The sequence below is a fragment of the Falco punctatus genome (assembly GCF_963210335.1).
Source record: "Falco punctatus genome assembly, chromosome: 13".
Taxonomy (NCBI): domain Eukaryota; kingdom Metazoa; phylum Chordata; class Aves; order Falconiformes; family Falconidae; genus Falco; species Falco punctatus.
In genome coordinates, this window is record NC_137593.1 from 20,560,856 (window position 1) to 20,572,860 (window position 12,005).

General features: G+C 45.9%; 1 protein-coding gene and 1 long non-coding RNA gene across 2 annotated transcripts in view; one reads left to right on the top strand and one right to left on the bottom strand.

The window, feature by feature from the left end:
* The window catches only part of LOC308072352, a 272,072-nt gene that overhangs the window by 85,054 nt on the left and 175,013 nt on the right, over positions 1 to 12,005 (top strand). The gene's annotated exons all lie outside the window — the stretch shown is intronic.
* The window catches only part of SGPP2 (sphingosine-1-phosphate phosphatase 2), a 53,804-nt gene that overhangs the window by 24,704 nt on the left and 17,095 nt on the right, over positions 1 to 12,005 (bottom strand). The window lies entirely within an intron of this gene.

Below are 12,005 nucleotides of genomic sequence, written 5' to 3' on the forward strand. Positions count from 1 at the left end.
AAGTTGGCTCCACAATCGCAGCTGCATGGGCAGATCTGGGGGAAAACAAGGCTGCAAGCGGGCAGAGAGAAGAGCTGCCCTTGTCACCACCAAATTTTCCCTCCAATATCTTTGAATAACCACCACCAGGTTGTCTCTTTAAATATTACCAGCATATATATTGCAAACAGTATCAGGTGACACTGTTTGGGACTTTATTCATTTTATTAAGGTACTGACTGCACTTTTCTCTGGATTTGGCAGCCAGATGATTTCATTAGATGAACTCTACCCGACATGCTTGTTTTCTCTCTTCTATAATGGTGCACCAGCCCACCAGAGCTGGGAAGCCACTCAGCAGCACGTATTATTAAGGCCATGACTTTGGCCACTTGTGGAAAGGTCTGCTGTCTGCTATCACTGCCATTTGGGACCAGGACACCACTAAGAAGCCTCCCCCACCCTGTCAGCAGAAGCAATATGCAAGTGAATCACATTTTATATAAACACCTGTATGCTTCAGAAAATAAAGGAGATTGATGTAAAGAGGATTTTTGATTTGGGGGTAGGAGCAAGGGAGCCAATCTAGTCTCTCTTCACCTCCCCAAAAAGAAAAGTTGGCTGTGTAAACATGAGATGAAAGAACTTCCTAAAGATGAGAGCTGAGATCATGAGGGTTTCAGCACAGCCACACTAAGTTAAGATACAGCTTTGACATAAGCTCCTAAAACTCTCCTAAAAGGAAACTATTATGCTTGGAGTTGACTGTGTAACTAATCTAGCAGAGAGAAACTCATCCTACGTACTAGTAAGGAAAAGTAAAAATTGCCTAAGGAGTCTAGAGATGCAATTGTGACTCATTGTAAAAGCTATTAGAAGTCCCAGTCCCCTCATTTTCTTTCAGGATGAAGATGAGGCAAAGTGCATCAAGACAACAAAAGCAAGATGGAAAGAAGTTGCATCCATCCACCTATTGTAGAAAAACCCCACAACTTATTTAAATTGATTTTTTGCATCAATAAACATAAAAGGTGAGTCAATGCTTTTGGAACACTGGGGTTACAGGACTTTCCCCCATGTATTAGTAATAGAGGTCACAGCTGAGTTACTGGCATCCCTCTAAGACAGCGCAGCAGTATGCTACAGCTGGCCAAATGACAGAGCAATCAGTCTAAGTGTCTTGACTCTCATATGCCACTTCCAAAACACCCCCAGTGCAATTAGCAACTCTGATGCTTCTGTCTGAGATCCTGAAACCGTACTTGGTCACGCTTAACGTGCCCCAGAGAAAGCCCTCTTCTGGCATCGCTAATTCCTCAATTAAGCGTAAGTCTCCAGCATATTAGGAATTATGTGCTCATGTGCTTTAGATCAAAGATGATCAGACACATCCCTACGGTAACACTTTTATACTTGGAACTCATGGGATGAAGGATAAAATTTTCTAATTCCAGTAATCTGTTTTGTCAGGAAAAAAATAATTTTTCAGGTTCTAAAAGAAATCCGAGTTAAAAATGTATTCCCAGGCAGACGCCAGGGCCAAGACCTTCCACGTGATTTTTAAAACTTTTTCTTTATTCTTTTCCTTTTCTATCAGAAATCACCCCCAACTTGTTTGGAATAGTTTTGTTTGGCTGGGTTTTGAACACTACACCAGCAGTTTCTGACAGCCCAACATGTGAGCCAGGTGACAAACAGATGATGCCTGTGACACACAATGGTAACAAGCCCCATGCAAGGTGTCACAGAATTACTCCACTTGATGTTAGGTAGTGTATGGTAAAAAAAAAAACAAAACAAACCAACAAACCCCCCATGTTTTCAATCATTGTTACCCTATAGCACTGTAAGTACGGAAAGCCCACTCCATGCACCCCGCACCCTGGCCCATGCGAGGTCCCAGCGGTCAGCTCATGTTCCCTCATTATATCCATCATTTCTGCAGAAAGCAAAGACGACCATACTTCGTCATCCCTTTTCATTCTCATTCTAACCCCAGTGCAGGAAAAAGCCATGACAATTATTGTGTGAACATTTAGCATCTTCTAACACCCCCAGAAGTTTATTCAGTCTCTACTTTTAAATAACTCTGATCCTTAGACTTGGTTATTCTTTAATGTACTGAAGTGACCTGATGCCTTCCACAACCTCTGAAGCACTTTCTGTGAGTCAGCCTCTCCATCCATCTCCATTTCTATTCCATTGGGATCACAGAGGTTTTAATGGGTGGTAATTAAGGCTGTAGGAGAAAGTCAGAATATTTAGAATGTTTCAGAAGCAAGACGCAATAAGCCACAGCATTTGCAGACACGGAAGACAGGTAATTTCACACAAACGACTCTACTCATCAACTATAAAATATCTTTTTTGAAAAACTTTAACTGCTTAAATTACAAGAGAGACACATGAATGTGTGAGTCTCCATAAATTAACTACTCACCCGAAGTGCTGGCAGAGAAAATGACTGCTGTGAGCCACCCTAGTTTCACAGCCTCTGCACAGTGGCCAGGAGTGGGTCACCAGGTGCTGCCCACCCAGCCTCCCCCGGAGCATCCCAACATCTCCCTGCGGAGCAGGAATGACAGGGCCAGCAGAGCAGCTCAAACCTCCACCATGGTGGCTCTGGGAGACACTGACACACTATGACATAGCACAGCAAGAATCCGTAATTTTAAGAAGTACGTACATCAAGAATATTTAGCCTTTACAGCTGAAGGAACAGCAGTTACATCACTAACATAATGGATTTAAAACGTATTTTTAGGCAGAGGTATACCCTCAACAAGACTTAAAAAAAAAAAAAAAAAAAAAAAAAAAAAAAAGCTGTGTGAAGATACCACTCCTTTGAATTTGTAGGATCTCTCTTGTCAGAGATCAGCTTTCCCTGCCCTGTCTCTAGAGACGAGCTTTGCAGTATCAGACTTCTAAGGCTCAGAGCCTGAACCAGAGATACCATTAACCAACATTTTGTTCTCAGCTCTCAATTACTTTGGATCTTTCAGAAAATGTGCATGTTTAATTAAAGTTCTCAAAGTCCCTTGCTTCCCCTCCGACAGAATTGCCTTGCAGAAGATCAGGAACTTTCCTCCCAAAGCCCCTAGTTAATGCATTGCAATACTTCTTGTTTAAGGGACCGCTCATGCTGAAAACAGGCACAAAACTTAGAGAAAGCACCAAAGACCACAAAAAGCCAAAAATTCCCATCTAGATGCTGCTGCACACAAACAATGTAAATCAGGCAACACAGTCCCTCAGGGCAGTACTGTGGGGTGTATAACCAGTAGGAAAAAATCATTCTGTACTGCAGTATCCTGTATGAGCAGCCAGTTTTACATCACCTTCTATATCTGTTAACTGCATCCAGTTAATACAGGAACCTTTCAAGTCACAATAAAAAAAAAAAAAAAATCAGAGATCAGATTTTGGAAAATAAGAAAAAAGCAAAACAAAACCACGGTATCGAAGTCTTCAGCTCCTCCATCCACCCACACAGCTAAATGCCAAACAATTGCAGAGTTTTCTGAAGATTTGATGAGCAGCTGACAGCATCCAGTAACATCCCCAGCACCTATAAGTTCACCTTCCCTGGGATCACCAACACTGGAAACTCATCGCCCCAAGATGAAACAACATGGTGGCCAGGATAAAGGGGCTGTGCCCTGTGGGAGATCCCGGTATGGCCATCAGCCCCTCACCGGAGGAGGGGCTGGGGGCACAGGACTGGAGTTTAGGGGGTGGAGGTGCCAGCAAAAGGAGGGACACTGGCACATGGAAGACATTGCAGAGATGTCTGAAAGATGGCAGAGGGGAGGGCAGCAGCACAGAGCGCCCACAAAATGCACACACAGAGCCCCAAGGCACGAAAAACTCACTAAACCGAACTCAGATATATGTGAGCTTCCCGCTCCGTTCAAGGACTTTTAAACAAGTAATTCTCTTTTATCCCTTCCAGAACATGACACAGCCAGCTAGCGATAGTTGTCCAGGTTTACAGTGTCCCTGTTGTTGGACAGACACCTAGAGCTAGCTGAACTGAGGAACGCGGGGATGCAGACAAACAGAAATCATAAAAAAACCCTCCTTAAACACTACGAAGTTCTGACCAGCTCTGCTGTTAGCAGCAAGTGTTTGTTGACTGGCACGTGAACAGGCAACATCCAACTCACAGCTGTTGCACAAGCATTTACAGTGGCAGGCACTAATGGCACCACGTGCAGGGACACGGCCATGGATCACCACGTGGTGCAGAAGGCAGGCAACTGCTGCAGGAGCGGTAACGACATGCGAGCTTCAAGGCAGGCAATCACGGTACTTTCAGTGGTCTCAGGCAAAGAGCAAGAGGGCATCTCAAAGTCAGGCAGACTTCTGGTAGCATTTCAGTAGTTTAAGCCATTCAAAGCACCAAAGGAGGCTGCTATGTAAAGCTCTCGGCAAGGTACTACAGCAGAGCAGTGGCAGCAGGACGGCTGGAAGCAGTCAGGCTGAAAGGGGACACATTCTCCAGGACCAAAGATCAGTCAAGCAGGAAACGGCAGAGGTGCATCCCAGACTCCCACCAGCACTGCCACGCTGGGCACACCGTTCGTCATATCTCACCCATCTTACACCAGCGCATCTTCATCCAGCCTGTAAAGGATGGTCGGCTGAGCCAGACACACCCCCAGCACACCGCAGCTAGGGCAGCTCCTGCACACAGTTAAGGCACTTCACTTATTCCTGAAGATTTCATTTTTTAATATTTAGGTTATTTTCCCTTCCACTCCGATCACATGGGAGATAGGCTGAATTATAGGTTGTATTTCCACATATTGCTCTTGAAATAATGTAATTACCCCTCCTTCGTTCTGTTGGAAGAACACAGGTAGATGTAACAGAATCTTCCAGGTCATTTAAATGTAAAGTGGAATAAAATAAGACCAGAGTTGACAGAGCACTTGTTTAGGCAATTAATAGGAAGAATCAATGAAGGAAAAAATTGATTATGTCATCTCCCTAAAAGAAAGCTTTGTTAATTAAAAAAAAAAATAAAAAAAAAAAGGAAAGCCTGTAATTCTCTCTGAGAGACCTGGGGAATGGCTGCTAATGAGGCTGATGCTGCTTGTGAAGGACTACGCCTGCAGCCAGCTGGAAGGACCACCTCAGCTTTCCTGAAAGCCAGCCTAACCAAAGCCCAGCCCGGCTGGACCACCAAGGACAGGCTGCTCATGCTCCCATCACTGACAGACGTTTGTCCCCCCTGTTCTTACAGACGCCAATGGGGGAGGTTCCACCGCTTGCTCCAGGTGCTCTCGAAGTGCTTTGCTCTCCTGCTGCCCAGCCTGAAATTTTCTTACTGGGAATTTAAATCTGACTACTTTCTTACCTACTGCAGACGACAAACAAATTGTTTCCTTCCTCTGAAGGCAGACATGAGAGTAGCTTGCTACAACTGTTCAAATAGGGCATAAACTGTCCTCTCTTCCACTGCTTCACCGCCTGGTATTTCTTACAGAAGACATTTAGCATTTTCCAGACTTAACGTGCCTGTCTTGAATTACAGGACCCAAAGAGCAGACACGACACAGTAATGCCGAAGGAACAGTCCTGCACAATTTCAGCTGTCTGCAGGCTGTTTTCAAACCAGCATGCCACCATTGAACCATGCTCAGTCTGTGATCTCCTCAAACCATTGTTTTCATTCATGAAAGCACTCCCAAGTCTATTCTTTTCCATTCTGCAGCTCAGTATTTACTACACTTATTTTTTCAATAGGTATCTGCACCTATTGAACAGAAGTTAGTTTTCAAACATACCTTCAGTTTGACAAGACTGATTTCTGTCCCTCCTCCAGCCTACTCACAGCTCCTCCTAAACAGCATCTCCCAGGCAGCACGCCCCTCACACCGACGTTTCCAGCTGCTTCCACATGGCAATGACACCTGTCCTAAAAGGCCTCTGTACTCATCACTTTCCATCAAAAGGTGTTCTCCGTGGCACTCAAACCTGCAGGCTATTCAACTCTGTATATCCCTTTCTCAGCCGATGCCTGGAGAATTGACATCCATGATTCACAGAATCATAGAACAGTTTAGGTTGGAAGGGACCTTTAAAGGTCATCTAGTCCAATCCCCAAACTTACCAGCTCATGCTTTGGAGCTCTTGCTAGTAAAAAGGCGAGATTGTCTAATCTTCTCCACACAGTGGTCTCGTGGTATCAGAATTATGCTTCAGCCCTGTTCTTCCAATATAATTCAGAGAAACCCAGAGAGGTCTACCTTCCACCATGGTCTTCAGACTTTTGAGCAAACACCTATACACGCATTCCTGACAGGAGGGTAATGCCTTTATTTCCTTGCATGTTCTTTATGGAAAGTTGTCCCTCTCATGGTCATTCCAGTTGCCCAAGTAAATCCCCAGGCGTCCACTTCTTATGCTTTTGTTTTTAATCACTGATGTGCGTCAACAGCAGTTTCCTGCCAAGAAAGCCACGCAACACCAGCCTAAGTAGGGCTGCGTGCATCTCCTTGATGAGCACTGTGAAGGCAGCTCACCTCCTCCATTCTCCCAGCCCTGCTTTGCCAACCCAAGGTTAGGCAGGCTGGACTCGGCTGTTTCAGGTGCCCTGACAAGCGGTGGGCGAGTTTCCCACACGCTTCAGCATCCTCCTACGTTCCAGGAAGAACTGGTTGATTTGTGCAATAAGGAAACAACAGGGCAAGAGACAGGCAGGAGAGGGAAGGGCTGAAAGGAAAGGCTTCCTTCCTCCCTGTTTTACAGTGGAAGAACAGGTTTGTTTAATTGAGTTTTAATTTGCGAAAATTAGATTGCAATTTTGTGAGGTGCACCACAGAGCCTACGCCTGAAAGCGTCCAAGGAAGTCATTCCTTAGGTTAGGTAGCTGCAGTGTCTGTGGACAGAGGCAAGAAAAAACATGAGTTAAGGACTAGAGAAAGTATATTACAGACAATTCAGAAGGACGGGGACTGCAGCTTCAAAACAGAGATCAAATTCCTCTGAAACTCAACTGTATTTCATATCTCCAAAGGCTGAGTGTTACTTATAGCATTTTTGGATAGAAGAAGGATGTATCATGCAACAGCATCTTTCAAACTGCGCAGCATTAGCTGGCCACACACGCCAGCTCCCTGCGAGCACCACCACCTCGTATTTCTGACTCCCTACCAAAACACGAGTCAGAGCATTACGAGGACCTGCATGGCTGCTAGATACCCACACAGAGATCTGGAGGAGGTGGCGCAGGAAGCCCCTCGGCTCAGTTTCCCCCGGCACACCAGCTGTGAGGAGCTCCCAGCTAAGCCTAACCTCTCCAAAGAGAAGCATGCCAGAATGGCCAAATGACTGTGGAGAACCAGGACATTGCCATTACGTTTCTTTTCAGAGCAAAAGGCTTGTTCTCATCTTAAGACTCAGGTTTAGAAATTAACTACTAGATTTAACTCTTTTAGTTAATTTAACTAAAATTAACTAATAGAAAAATCCTGGAAATTTGACCCCCTGGATTAGTCCCATATTCCCACCCAGCAGCATCACAAATCCAATCACTGGGCTTTTGCACAAAGGTCGGTCCCACAGCAGAGGTCTGTCCTGAGAGGTACAGAGCAGCAAAGCTTCTGGAAGATAAATGGGCAAAGCAACACCATACCCTTTTTCAGACACCTGACATTTTTTCATCTGCTATAATCAGGCGCCAGCACAGGGAGAAGTGACTGTTTCCCCACAGGTAGTTCCAGGATTCGAGTCAAAGAGCAGTTTGCTAAGGTAGTGCCGGGCCAGGCTCTGGGTTAAGTGTGATCACAGACGCGCGAGTCCCAGGCAGACGTGCTCCTGGAAGGCAGAGACTGCGGTAAATGGGAAGACACGGGGCTCCAGTTGCAGCCGTGGCTATAGAGAGGCATGTTGGAGGACACCTCAGCAGCCTGCCTGCCCCTAGGGACGAGAGCCATAGATAAGATGTTCTCATTTCACTCCCTGCCTCATTATTAGGTGCAATTAGCACGGGCCATGCCAATGTCAGCTGTTTCCGACAGGGAAACACACAAGGAGACCGACACGTAACCCAATGTTGCCAGCAAGCGCTGCTTCAAGGATCCCTGCTGCTGCTTCAAAGCCAGGACCTCCTACACTGACCCTGTGGCTGAAGCCCCCCGCACCCCAGCAGCCTCCCCACGCCAGCAACTTCAGCACCGCGCTGCTGGCACCATTTGGCAGGTGCCTGCAAGGTTTAACGCCTCCGTCTGTGCCAGTTCACTGTTGACCCTGGCACCTCGCCGGCAACACTGGCACCGCAGCCACCCTGCCATACACACCCCCTTCTCCTCCCTAGACCCCCCTTAACTTTTTCTGTCCCCTGCTTCATGCCGTACATCCTGATCTACGGGCCTTACATTTGCCAGGGAACGAGTTCCTCGCTGCCAATGACTCCGAGCCCCTTCCCATGCCAATATTTGGTCTTCGCTCTTGTGGCACAACTGCGGTGCCCGACACTGTCTTCTAAAACAAAGTACCTCGGCACTCTCCTTTTACACAGAGAAATGGCAATGGGGAACACTGAAGGTAATGCACCTAATTAAACTAGGTAGTTATAATTACGTCAAGTCAAGCTAGTTGCAAAGGGGATAACAACGACCTGATCTGCTGTTACAGAATGACCACACAGCTTGGTGTGTGCCAGAACTGACCGGCTCAGGGGACTCCATTAGCAGTAGTTTACAACAGCCAGTTTTCTTCAAAAGGAAGGATTAAACGTAGTTTGTTTTCTCATCTAGTAATAAATATTCAAAAACATGTTAACAGTAATAAATTAGCAATGTAACTCTATATTAAAGCATTCATGTACCTCTAAAACTAGACCAGTAGCAGTTTACCTTGGAAAAATAAGTTACAGGTGCCAACTACACTGAGCTGGTATGAAGCCCTACAAAGCAGGATCTTGAATAGCCATTTTCAATAAAAATCTCATTGTTTAAACACTACCTGTACATTCCAGATCTCGGATTTACTTGCCATAGCAGCCAACAGGCACCTTCCATCGCCCAGATGACCCATAAATATTCCCTGCAGAGCATACAGGCGAGGTAAAGTAAAAGAACTGTCTGTCCAAAGGAATTTTCCAGGGAGAATAGATTTTCTCTGGCGCCTCGCCCATTAAACCTACCCCTGTTCTCCAGAGACCCGAAGGAGAAAATGACAGCAGATGAGCTTTTAGTCTTCTGGTTGATATCTGAGCTAATAGCCTAAGACATTCAGCAGAATTATAGAACAGTAAGTGGCTCACCTCCAAACACTGGAATTAATCCTAGGATCCTGACAGCTTCTCATTATAAGGTCCAGTGGCCTCCAGAAGGATGACTCAGGCAGGGAGCTGGGAAGTGCTGAGTCACAAAGCACCTGACCATTGGCGTAAGGGCTCAGGATCCAGCCACAGCCCCTCGCATGCCCCCTGCACCGCCACCCACTGCACCCGAAGCAGCTCCCCCTACACCAGGCACCACGCACAATACCTGTTACAATCAGCGAGCGAAGTTTCACAAACTTTTCTCAGCATCAGGTGTTTCTGCAGCAAGATCTAGCAGATGACTAGACACCAGTAGCAAATGGCATGTGCCTGGCTTTGCTGCCTGCTCTCCAGAGGGGACACTGGTCTTCTCCTGGAGGAGCAGCAAACCCAGCGCTAGCAGGTCTCCACAGGGTACACAGGGTTGCCACCCACTGCTTGAATCTGGGATGCGACTGTACTGTCATCTTCCAAAGGACCATCCCTCACAGGGCTGGCCAAAACCATCCCATGAAACTGCCTCGTTCATACGGACCAACAGCACCTCTTACCAGCTGCTTTCCATTGGGAACCTTAAACCAAAAATCGGACACATGCAAGACAGGGAAGCTCCCTCGGCAGCCGCACTGGGCAGGGCAGAGCTGAGCACCCAGTCCCACAGCAGCAGGAGTGATGCAGAGGAACGAGGAACGTAAGACTTGCGCTTACCTATCAAAATAAGAAACTGGATCTCACATTTCTCCAGCTGCAGCTCCAAATCAGGGGACTTCCAAAAGTTCAGCTATGTTCTCTAGGAGGACAAAGCACTAGCACTTGAGGCAGCAATGCCTTGCTGCCAGCTCTCCTAATGGTGCCTGTGGGCCTTCCTCACAAGGGTTTGTTGCACCTGCTGAACCTACCTCAGCTACTGCCAACTTAACGCTGCGTGGAAAGCAAAACAATGTGAAACTGAGTAAGCCAGTAATATGATTTTAAAAGCAAAAGCAAGGCTGTGAGGCTGATGCAAAAATCTACTGCAAGGGAACACCACAGAAGAGCGACCTTGACTCAAGCTCTAGAGCAAGACTACTCCAAATTAAGCAGGCATGCCATCACAGCAACAGCAGTGCTGTATTCGATGTCATGCCAGTAATCAACTACATTTTCAGGGACTGCAACACATCAGAGATGCATATGCAGTTTTTACCTGCCTTTTCCATTCCTGCTACCATCATCTTGCTGTTACCCTGGTTATTCACCTCCTCACCTAACAAGCAAGAGCTATACAATCACTAAACATCATTTGTAAACACTGCACCAGTTCGGAGCAGTTCTGACAGTTAAGGTATAACTACAGTGTAAATATGAACTGTACTCTTTTAAAGGCAGAAAGATAAGATCTCAGGGATGATAAAGCATCTGGAAAAAGGAAGAGTGGAGAAAAAACCAAACAAATCTCTACAGAGAACTTAGAATAAAAGATATTTTTTTTATTTTGTCCCCTTTAATTCAGGTTATCAATTTCATCAGCAAAAGTCCATCAGGAGGTTAGATAAGCAAGACTCCACTTTTTAAATACATGTACCATTTATTTGGCTGCTTACTAAAACACTGGAGAAGTCTTCAGAAAGTTAAGTCAGAATTTTTAAGTGGGCAATTCTAGGACTTCATACAGAGCATCAGGAAAAGAAATCTTTCAGGCAGCTTCAGAAATAAACTCCCTGCAAATCAAATATTAGAAAGGAATACAGAAAGCAAAGTAGTATTAGCTAGAGACAGGATAATTACAGGAAGTTACTGTCTTGTCTTCTGTAGTAATAAAATCTGACAGCTCCTTCACTAAAAGCCCATGGGTCCAATACCAAGTCCAAGTCAGGGCATAAATCCAGCTAAAGTGTTAGACTAGCACCGTTTTATAGCACGCTCATATAGCTGAGTTTTCGCTTGAGGTAATAAAAAGTGCTTCTATCTGGTAACCAAGGGAACATATTCAATATTTAAGAAACACATGCAGCCCTCACCATCACATCTAAGTATGTCGTTCCTTGTCTCGTCATTTCAGGGCAGCTCCTGTGGAGCAGACAGGACTGAATTACAAAGATTCAGAAATACAGCCGCTCATTGCACTGCTGACCACTGTAACGAGGCCTTGCTGACTTGTTTTAAAAAAACAAACCAAACCAACATATAATCTGGAGGTTATACATAAAAGATGACACTGATACATCACAAGCAGCACCACTGGCAACAAACACATGCAGGTAATTAAAGGCCTCCTTCTCCCAGATGAAGTGCTGTCCTGTCTCGTTACCCTCTTCTCTCCACACAGTATGGCATCCATCCCTACCAGGCATGTCCATCCCCTCCCAAACCACCACCAGCTGCCAGCCCTCAGCTCCCTTTCCCCAGAGTCCCTCCAGCCCGGCCACCTCTGCATGTGATCCAGCCCACATCAGCTGCAGGGGCCCTGAGAGCTGAAGCAAAAGGAAGGGGGAATGTCCTGGAGAGATGGAGCCACAGCAGACCCAGCATCTGGCCAGCTGTTCATGTCTTCCTCACTCAGTCGTGCAATATACTCTGTGTTCACAGGTATAACTACTGAGCATCGAAGAACTTCAGAAGGAGAACCAGAAAACCTTTGTCTTTACTGCCACAACGCAGTGCTCTTAAAGTAATATGAAAGTTACTACCACATAGAAACCGTCTGTCCTGATATATGGACTTTGAACCTCCCCCGCTTCAGAAGGGATGCTCAAGCTGAGCAGAGCACCAC